The sequence below is a fragment of the Vicia villosa genome, linkage group LG5, assembly GCF_029867415.1.
Source record: "Vicia villosa cultivar HV-30 ecotype Madison, WI linkage group LG5, Vvil1.0, whole genome shotgun sequence".
In the NCBI taxonomy this organism is placed as follows: Eukaryota; Viridiplantae; Streptophyta; class Magnoliopsida; order Fabales; family Fabaceae; genus Vicia; species Vicia villosa.
The window spans coordinates 28,391,049-28,402,298 of NC_081184.1; the positions used below are offsets into that span (position 1 = coordinate 28,391,049).

At 34.0% G+C, this 11,250-nt stretch overlaps 1 long non-coding RNA gene across 1 annotated transcript; it reads right to left on the reverse strand.

Moving 5' to 3' along the window:
• Positions 1-7,304: 7,304 nt before the first annotated feature.
• On the reverse strand, positions 7,305-7,972 carry LOC131606436 (uncharacterized). Its single transcript, XR_009284836.1, has 3 exons — positions 7,871-7,972; positions 7,641-7,784; positions 7,305-7,527 (listed from the first exon to the last, which is right to left on the reverse strand). It is a non-coding gene; the product is annotated as an uncharacterized LOC131606436 (long non-coding RNA).
• Positions 7,973-11,250: the final 3,278 nt, after the last annotated feature.

Consider the following 11,250-nt stretch of genomic DNA (forward strand, 5'->3'; position numbering starts at 1 on the left):
CCTAGGTTGTGTCACATGCTTTTTGGTGTGAGTTATGTGAAAACTTTGAGCATGTGAAGTGTGCCTAATATCATGGGAGTGGCCATACTTGAACTGATCATACAATGGCTTGTATGTGAATTTCATTTCATCAACAGGTTCAAGTTTGTATGGGGTTTCACCCTCAAAACCAATGCCAACTCTTTTGTTTCCAGACACAGCATATATCATAGAAGCTAGCTGACTTCTGCCAATACTTCTAGATAAGAACTTCCTGAAACTTAAATCATATTCTTTCAGAATATGGTTTAGACTAGGAGTGGATTTTTCTGAATCAGAAGGAGATCCAACATTATTGGATAATTTTAAAAGTTTTTCTTTTAATTCAGAATTCTCCAACTCAAGCTTCTTTGTTTCAGATTCAAATAGCTTTTTCAGCTTTTTGTATTTGAGACTGATCTGAGACTTGAGTTCCAGAAGTTCAGTTAGACCGGAAACTAACTCATCTCTAGTAAGTTCAGAAAATACCTCTTCAGAATCTGATTCTGATGTAGATTCTGATTCGTCATCTTCTGTCGCCTTCAGCGCACAGTTAGCCTGCTCATCTTCAGAGTCTGAATCATCTTCTGACTCATCCCAGGTTGCCATAAGACCTTTCTTCTTATGAAACTTCTTCTTGGGATTTTCCTTCTGAAGTTTTGGACATTCACTCTTGAAGTGTCCAGGCTCATTGCATTCATAGCACATGACCTTCTTCTTGTCAAATCTTCTGTCATCAGAAGATTCTCCACGTTCAAATTTCTTTGAACTTCTGAAGCCTCTGAACTTCCTTTGCTTGTTCTTCCAGAGTTGATTCAGTCTTCTGGAGATCAAGGACAGTTCATCTTCTTCTTCAGATTCTGATTCTTCAGGATCTTCTTCTCTAGCCTGAAAGGCGTTAGTGCATTTCTTGATATTGGATTTTAATGCAATAGACTTACCTTTCTTTTGAGGCTCATTTGCGTCCAGCTCTATTTCATGACTTCTCAAGGCACTGATAAGCTCTTCCAGAGAAACTTCATTCAGATTCTTTGCAATCTTGAATGCAGTCACCATAGGACCCCATCTTCTGGGTAAGCTTCTGATGATCTTCTTTACGTGATCAGCCTTGGTGTATCCCTTGTCAAGAACTCTCAATCCAGCAGTAATAGTTTGAAATCTTGAAAACATCTTTTCAATGTCTTCATCATCCTCCATCTTGAAGGCTTCATACTTCTGGATTAAAGCTAGAGCTTTAGTCTCCTTGACTTGAGCATTTCCTTCATGAGTCATTTTCAAAGACTCATATATGTCATAGGCCGTTTCCCTGTTAGATATCTTCTCATACTCAGCATGAGAGATAGCATTCAGCAAAACAGTTCTGCATTTATGATGATTCCTGAAAAGCTTCTTCTGATCATCATTCATTTCTTGCCTTGTCAACTTTACGCCACTGGCATTTACTGGATGTTTGTAACCATCCATCAGAAGATCCCATAGATCACCATCTAGACCAAGAAAGTAACTTTCCAGTTTATCTTTCCAGTATTCAAAGTTTTCACCATCAAATACCGGCGGTCTAGTATAACCATTGTTACCGTTGTATTGCTCAGCAGAGCCAGATGTAGATGCAGGTGTAGACTTTTCACTTTCATCAACCATCTTTTACTGAAGCGTTTTTCTCTTCCTGAATCTTTTCTAAACACGGTTAAGTGCTTGCACCTTAGAACCGGCGCTCTGATACCAATTGAAGGATAGAAAAACACTTAGAAAGGGGGGGGGGGGGTTTGAATAAGTGTAGCTTTAAAAACTTGACAGATAAAAATAAATTGCACAGTTATTTTTATCCTGGTTCGTTGTTAACTAAACTACTCCAGTCCACCCCCGCAGAGATGATTTACCTCAACTGAGGATTTAATCCACTAATCGCACGGATTACAATGGTTTTCCACTTAGTCAGCAACTAAGTCTTCCAGAGTCTTCTGATCACACACTGATCACTCCAGGAACAACTGCTTAGATACCCTCTAAGACTTTTCTAGAGTATACTGATCCACACGATCACTCTAGTTACAACCTGCTTAGATAACCTCTAAGACTTCCTAGAGTATTCTGATCCACACGATCACTCTAGTTCCTTACAACTTAATGTAATCAATTCTAAGAGTATTACAATTGCTTCTTAAAAGCTATAATCACAAACTGTGATATTTCTCTTAACGTTTAAGCTTAATCTCACTAATATATTACAACAGCAATGTAGTGAGCTTTGATGAAGATGAAGTTTCTGAGCTTTGAGTAGAACAGAGTTTCAGCAAGTTAATAGGCGTTGTTTTTGTTCAGAATCGTTAACCTTGCTTCTCATCAGAACTTCATATTTATAGGCGTTGGAGAAGATGACCGTTGAGTGCATTTAATGCTTTGCGTGTTCCGTACAGCATCGCATTTAATGTTATACGCTTTTGTCAACTACCTCGAGCCTTGTTCACGCTGTGTCTACTGACGTAGCCTTTAATAGCTTTTAACGTTCCTTTTGTCAGTCAGCGTAGCTTGCCACTTGTACTTCCTTCTGATCTGATGTTTGTGAATACTACGTTTGAATATCATCAGAGTCAAACAGCTTGGTGCAAAGCATCTTCTGATCTTCTGACCTTGAAGTGCTTCTGAGCGTGATACCATCAGAACTTCAGTGCTTCTGTTCTCTCGTTCTTCTGATGCTTCCATAGACCCATGTTCTGATTCTGCTTCGACCATCTTCTGATGTCTTGCCAGACCATGTTCTGATGTTGCATGCTGAACCCTTTGAGACAAAGCTTCTGAGCGCTGAATTATGCGTACTCTTTATATATTTCCTGAAAAGGAAATTGCATTGGATTAGAGTACCATATTATCTTAAGCAAAATTCATATTATTGTTATCATCAAAACTAAGATAATTGATCAGAACAAATCTTGTTCTAACAACCTCGACCTTTGACCAAGAAAGCCATCTTAGTTGTTGGAACTTGCATGATGAGCCACACCCTAAAAGGAAATAGGGGTGTGGATGAATCACCTGACATCTAACATGTCATCGACCTTGCCTTACCTCCTTCTTGTGCGTTCAGTCCCACTTACGAGATGTTGGGTTGATATATAGAATCCATTAATACTACTTATAAGGGTTTAGTTATAACATAACAGTCCAGAAACACAAAGTGGTTAAGGCCAACATCATACATAAAAATTATGTCATTCAAAGGGATAACACTAAGTGTGACTATGGTCGTCCACAATGCTCAAAGAATATGCCTTTCCAAGGGATAAGGCTAAGTTTGATCACGGTCATCCAGAATCTTCCAAGCACAAGATCTATAGGGGCGAAGTGGTTTAAGAAAAGACAAAACAATAATTAATTATTTAAGTTGATTGAGAGGTATTTCATAGCCTTAGAATAACTTAACCATTTTAACATGAGCCCTAAACATAGATATGATCTCAGTGATTTACTCTGACAATTATATCTTGTATGTTTGCCCATTTTGGCGTTTTGTTAAGCGTGTCATAACTTGTTGGGTTCATTCGACCTATTTTAAGTGAGATAACACATTTATTAGGTGAATACATCTCAAATCATCGAGTTGATTTAAATATTCTCATATATGAGTTAAGATGATCAACTATCTCGTTTTTCTCAAGACCATGTTGTCATTCTTATTCACCAAATCAAATTTCTTTGTAGTTTGGCATTATGATCAACTTAATACTTCTTTCATCGGTTATAAAAAGCCATTTTGTATTTGGCAATATTTCAACATTAGGAAATAAAGAAAATTAGGAAAATATTTAGGGCCCGTTTCTTGTGGCTTTTTAAAAAAATAATTTTTATAGTGTGACATAATTTTGTGTAAAAAAATTTACACAAAATTTTTTCATATAAGTTTCTAATGGAAATTTTGTTTGAATAGTTATGCTTCAAATGTTATTTCGGATATCATATAAATAACTATTTATAAAAAAAAAGTTGCATATCGAAATTTTAAAAAATCACTTAATTTTGAAGCTATTTAAATAGTTTTTCATATAAATAATTTTTGAGATACAAAATTTTTAAAAAATTGTGATTTTGACTATGTTTTGATCTTCAATAATTATAATAGGTTTTTTCTTCACCCACCTCCTAACCTTCTTGCCCACCCCTGGTGAATTTACCACAATACCCCTTGTTTCGGAAGTTCATTTCCGAAACGGTACTTTTTTTTGGAAAAAAGGTGTTTTCGGAAATGAACTTCCGAAAACGTGTTTTTTTTAATATAAAATATTGATTTCGGAGATGCATCTCCGAAATAAAGTCACTTTTCAGAAAATGTGGTGTTTCGGAAGTTCATCTTCGAGCGCACCCCCCTTGGAGGAATTCGGAAATGCACTTCCGAAAATAGGTCTTGACAGAAGAAAATGAACAATTCGCTTTATTTAATCGGGTGAAAATTACAACGATAATATTACATAAAATTAAAGTTACATATTGTTAAACACGGGTAGGTGGGGATGAGAGAGTGGTGGGGAGAAAAAAATGCTTCCAAATTTCAAAAGGTTTATTTATTATTTTAATAAAAATACGTACAACTGAAAGTAACAAATGACGGAGGAGGTGTAACCGGAGCCGAAACATATGACGGAGGAGGTGGATGTCCGGAGGAAGAAGACCCGGAGGTACGTCCACCGCGAGACAAAGGAGCCAATCAATGTAAGCTATAATTTATCATTATCATCAGGGGACGTCATTACAAAAAATTGGAAAAAAAATCTTATTATTTTTAATCTTGATTTTTTAGAAATGACGTCCCCAGATGATAATCATAAACTATAGCTTACATTGATTGGCTACTTTGTCTCGTGGTGGACGTATCTCCAGTTCTACTTCCTCCAGACATCCACCTCATCCGTCATATGTTCCGACCCCGGTTACCACTTCCAAAAACTAACATGATAAATCCAATACAAATATACTGTGCGATACAATCCGAAATCAGAACAAAACAAAACAAAAACATGTTATTCTGCCCGACGAGCGTTACAAAATACACATCAAACAAAAAAAAACACGTTATTTTTCCCGACGAGCGAACTCCTCCGAATGAAGATAATTATACCAATCCTCATCCCACTCAGTCTCAGAACCATCAGCGTTGATCACGACTCTCACGCCTGAAGACTGAGCTTGAGCATCCGGGCCCCCTGGGAACGAGAAGTAGAGCCGGTCGAAACCTTCTTCTTCTCCTTCACCTCCTTCACCTCCTTCACCTCCTTCACCTCTTTCACCTCTTTCTTTGAAGAATCCTTTCTTCCCTTAGCGCCCTCTCTAGAAGACATGTTCCTGTAAACAATTGAAATCGATTAATATGCGAGACAAAATAAAAAACAAAAAAATTTGAACTTCTCATATATTTCGGAAGTTCATTTCCGAAAACTGGGATGGAGGTGTTTTCGGAAATGAACTTCCGAAACACCCCTGCGATGCAATTTCCTGCAACTTCCATGGCAGACCCCTAAATCAACCTTCAAACCAAATCAAAATGCTTCTAAACAACCTAAATACTACTAACAACCTAGCCATATATCATTTATGCAATTAAAACCCTAAATAACATGCATTTGAATAATAGATCTAAAAATTTCAAAACTTACAAAGTGTTAGGATTGAGGGCTTTTGAATGTTGTTTAGCAGTGTGATTGGAGCCTTGATGCAGCTTTGGAATTCTGTTTGCACAAATTTTCGCCTCTGCCACTTTTTGTTTTGATTTAGGGTAAATGATTGGGGGAGGGGGAGTGTTTTGATAAATCTGCAGAAATCGCAGTATTTCAGAAGTGAACTTCCGAAATAATTGTTTCGGAAATGAACTTCCGAAGTAAGTCAATTTTTTTAAAAAACACGCTTTCGGAAATGAACTTCCGAAGCAGGGGTAGTTTTGGTTTTTCGCAGGAGGTGACCACCCATAGGGAGGTGGGTAAAGAAATTTTCTTATAATAATGTCATAAAATGTCAAAAATTAATCTTTCAATGCTAAAAACATAAAAACTTGTAATATTTTAAAAACAGTTTTATAAAATTCATTTTTAAAAAAAATATTTTTTTTAAACTAAAACAAAAAGGCCCGAGCTAAATCCAAATATGAATAGGATTTATCCTGTTACCCAAATATTTTCATAATGTCAAAAATGTCTATGATGAAAAAATAAATAAAATTAGCTAACAAAATTTCCGATAGTTCATTCAAAATTTCTGAAAACATACATTTCTAATAATTTTGGTAAAAAATACAAGAGTTCTTGTATTTTGAAATTTTCGGTAAAAGCGCACATATTTTCGGTATAGTTTTGAAATTTTCGATTAAAATTCATAAAATTTTTGAAATTCTCAATATTTTTTCAAATTTTTTGGTATAGTTTTGAATTTTTTGATAATATCTCATATTTTTTTTAAATTCGATAACTTTTGGCAAGAATATAATGGTAAAAGATATTTAAATTGAGAGGGTGCCAGGTATAAAGGGAAGAGCTTGACAAATTAATTCCTCAAATATGAGTACAAAGATAATCACTTCATTTGCATGACCCCGGGTAACAAAATATTAGGCCAGAAAGCATAGAACAAACCAACCCATTTTCCCTAGGTCTAGTTGAAACCTCAATATCATGATTAATGCTACATGCAAATAAGAAAGTTAAGCATCAACAATGTTATGTACATAATTGATCAACACTAAATGAAGAACTAACCGACAATAACGCACACCTACTCTCTTGATTGTAGCACCAGATGACAATAACGCATAAATGAATACTAGGTAATAACAAGTGTGCACATGGACAACTCCACTTTTTCAGTCTCATTGAATACCAATATTGCTTATCAACGTAATACTACGAATAACAGTCATTTCTTTTGCTTCCATGCATCAAGTTACTCAGACCTAAGTCATCCACTAATTGAATATGTACATGACTTCAAGTTGAGACTTATTTCAACTTATTTCTGATAGAAACATACATGGTTGAATATACATTCAATTTCAGCCTACTGTTTCAAAAATTGATGCTTAGATAGTTTTCTGATTGGCATAGTGTCACATGATCATGCAGCACTGACTTCTTCTTCTTCGATTTCACCCTCTACAAAATGTTTAAGATCCATAAGTTCCTCTACCAAATACCGAAATACATATATGGAATTAAAATCTTATGGCAAACTATAAAAAGACAGAACCAAAAATTAATTAGATAATTCTTGAGGTGTATGTAACCTTCTAGAGTAAGAGCATGGGTTGCTTGAGCATCCGCTAAAAGGATTTCGCTCTTTAAACATGAAAAAAAGAAACATATGAGTTAAGCTTGAGGCAAAAACATAAGGAGCTATAATCAAAAATCAAAACCAGTATATAAATACCGAAGGAATTCGTCGGATGTGGAATGAGTGAAACTTTTCCTTCAACTCCACAACCTGCCTCCATAACCACCTAATAGGCTTATGTGCATACTCAAAACCCAGAACCTATATTGTTTAGAAAGAAAAAAAAAGTATTAAAAGTGAAAAACAGCAACACATCGTCGCGAGTTCAAGAGTTCAACAAGTAATGAAGTTTAGGTCTGAGAATTGCTATATACCTGAAGGACAATACGTCGCGAGTATGATTCAGCAATGATGTTCTTATATCCTTTAATTCTGGCATATTTCAGTCCTAGAATTAATGCGATATAGTCAGCAGCATTATCTGTCTTCTCTCCCAGTCCCAAGCGGATTCGATAAAGCTACAACGAACGAGAAAGAAACATCTTGTAACTAACTAATATAATATAACATAATGCATAACTGGACTGTTGCATAAACTTGATACCACAGTCCTATCTTGATCTGCAGCACACAGTAAAACTCCTGCACCAGCTTGTCCAGGATTTCCATCGGATGTACCGCGGAATCGAAGCACATAAGTAGGCTGCAAATTAGGTATAAAACTTTAGAGTCTCATCAAAACTTTACACAAGATTTCAATTAATCACAGATAAAGAAAATCAAGGAATTCATATTAATTAATACTAAAAACTAATCATCATGCATTGCATAAACAGTGTTAATTATTTAGGTTAATTAACTAGATAAGAGGTAAAAACAATCAAGATCAAGATCAAAATCAAAATCGATATCAAAATCAAAATCGATATCAAAATCATCTACTCTAGAATGTGTTCGATTCGAACAAGTAATCATTTCTTTAAAGAATCAAAACCTAAACAAATCAGTGCAATGTGCGAGTTCAAGACAGTTATCATTGCATTTTCATGGTGACGAACATGATCAAAGAATCAATGTAATAGCAGAAGAAGAACAATTGAAGAAGAAGAAGAAGAATGGAACTCACGTGATTTTCAAAGCTCATGATTTCTCTCTCTCTCTGATTTTCACTTTCTTTAACTCCAATTCCCGCTCAAAAGTTTGTTGAAAGTTTGTTATAACAGAATATAACCGGATTTCAAATATTTATGAACTAGAATAAACTGTTGGCTTTGATTACGTGTTTGGATAAATAAAAAAAAATTAGTATTTGCTTTTGTTTTAATTTTAAGTTTTAAAAGAGAGTCAGAAATGAAATAGATAGAAGATTCTAGAATAAATGGCAGTAATAATTTAATGTTTGTCGTGTTTTATTTAGGTGTATATATTGTATTTGTTTTTAACGAATTTAATTGAAAACTAATTTTAAACATTATATTATGCCTATAATCTATGTAGAGTTTAATTGAAAACTAGTAGAATGAAATTAAACTATAATTTTGATTCTGCTATTTAATTTATTTATAAAATTAACTCCTCTATTTTATTTTTAAATTTTTGATTTTCCATTTTTATTTGTTATAAAAAATAGTGATATGAAATTCTGTATGTTGATGTGTCCAAAATTTTATGCCATGTAATAATCTAGTTGTATTAAAGAATGATATATCATTAATTTTAATATATATTTTTAAAATAAATTAATGAAAACTAATTATTTTTCATACTAAAAAATGTTTTTATTATAGAAAACATAATTCATAATCCATTAGGTAGCCCTTTAGACATAAATAAAAAAAAAGGTGTTCTTCTCATTATCCTATAAAAATTTAAAATTGTCTTCACTAATTCAGAAGTATAATTCCGAATGCATCTCATATACATTACATCAGTTCATGCAAGTGATTATGGAAGCCATAAAAGCATAAACGCTTCAATTGAAAATCTCATGGCGTAAATTGGTCAATTAATCAAGCATCTATTTGATGTTCAAATCAATGTTAACATTCAAACTAACTCAAATGAATACTATAAAGTGGGTGGAAATAATAGTGTTAAAGAAACACAACAAATTGTTGTTAAAGAAGAAAGTGGGAAAGAAACTGAAGAAAAGAAGTTGGAGAAAGACATAAGTCAAGAGGCATAAACAAAAGCTCAAGGAACAAAGGAGGAAAAACAAAAAAAATCTACCTATTCAAAACCTACCTGACATATTGACTCCAACTAAGAAAAGGTTGTATTCAAGGCTTTCAAATATTCTCAATAGAGTGCAGATGAGCACTCCATTCTCTAAGGCCTTGAAACAACTTCTTACCTATCTTGAATTCAGGAGAGAGAATAGGAAGAAGATATATATTAAGGAATCCTAACACAAGCCTCAAGCTAATGACAATAAGAAAATGCTTATTTGGAGGCAACCCTATTTTCCTGCTTTAAATTTCTTTTATGCAAATTTCATTTTTCTGAAGATAACCTTGAAGAAACAGGTTTTAACCATTTTGCAGATATATCGCTAGGCGAGAACATTTATTCACTAAGTGAAGACTTCACTAACAAAGCTCGTCAGCAAAATGTTATTGCCGCTAACCGAAAATTTTGGGTCCTAGATGCTAAATTTCACATGATGATAGCCTAAGGACAGACCAATTTTTTTGGAATGGATGGATGTTGCGACTAAGTGTTGAATGGGAATATGGACACAAAGAGTCTAGAAGGGGGTCAAATATATTCTTTCCCTTTAAGATAATTTCAAAAACATTTTAGGTCCCGTAAACGGGTAAACGGAATCTGAGATTTTAAGAAGTGCAGAAGTAAAATACAATACTAGGAGAGCTTGGAAGCATCTTAATAAATTTAACCAAGTGAAATAATACATGATGTTACTAAGAACTTGGTTTCTTCAAATGCAAGTCAATCACAAGACAACCAAAGTTGCTTTAAACAAATTAATTTAAAAACTCTTTACATAGATGTTCTATCAAGACATAATTTGCTCCATGATAATTCAATAAAATTGATACACCACAGACCTAAGCTTATACATTAAGTCTCTATAAGCACGATCTAACCTATATAACATACAAACAATACAACAATGCACTAATGCAATGACAATATTGACAAATACTAGAAATTTAGAAAGAGATAAGAGAAGAAGAAAAGATACACAGAGATATATAATGATTCTACGTTCGTCCTCGTTTTACCCACTCCACTCTTCAATAGTGTTAAAAACCACTAGAAAATAATCATAATCTTCCACTATTTTGATAAGTTTGATACAAGCATTTTGGTTACAATGAACTATCAAACAATAATTCCCTCTGTTGATGCAGTCACTCAAACTGCTAACAAAAACAAGATCTATAAAGATCTTGATCTAATAACCTTGATATCCACAATAACCTTTTCCAAGTATACATATGTGGTAATATACCTAGTCCCACGAATTTCTTGCCTGAGCGATTACCATTAGCTAAGCATTGATTGAAATACTCCCAACTTTTTCTGCGAACAATCTTTCTCCAACTCCATCAAAGATGAATAAGTTCTAACTCCGCCTTAGAAACAATTGGTACTTGACCTCGCCAAAGTCTTCCTTGGAGTATATTAAAACTCTCTCTTTGATAATAAAAATAAAGAAGAAACATCAATCAAGAAATTATACATGCACCTGTTATAAACAACAAACTTCACACAAAAACATTAGATGCCCTAATGTACCACTAGTCTCCCTTAACACTCAATCTTTAGAGATGAAGATCCTCAAACATGGAAATAGACTAAGGATTAAGATGATGAGCACTGCCAAACTATTTCACAAACACTATAAATAATAAGGTGTTAGTCATAGGATTAGATGAATGTGAATGAAGAACACACACACATATATAAGTTTTTTCTCAAATTTCTAAATAAATGGGTTTTGGTTCTTGATTGATATCA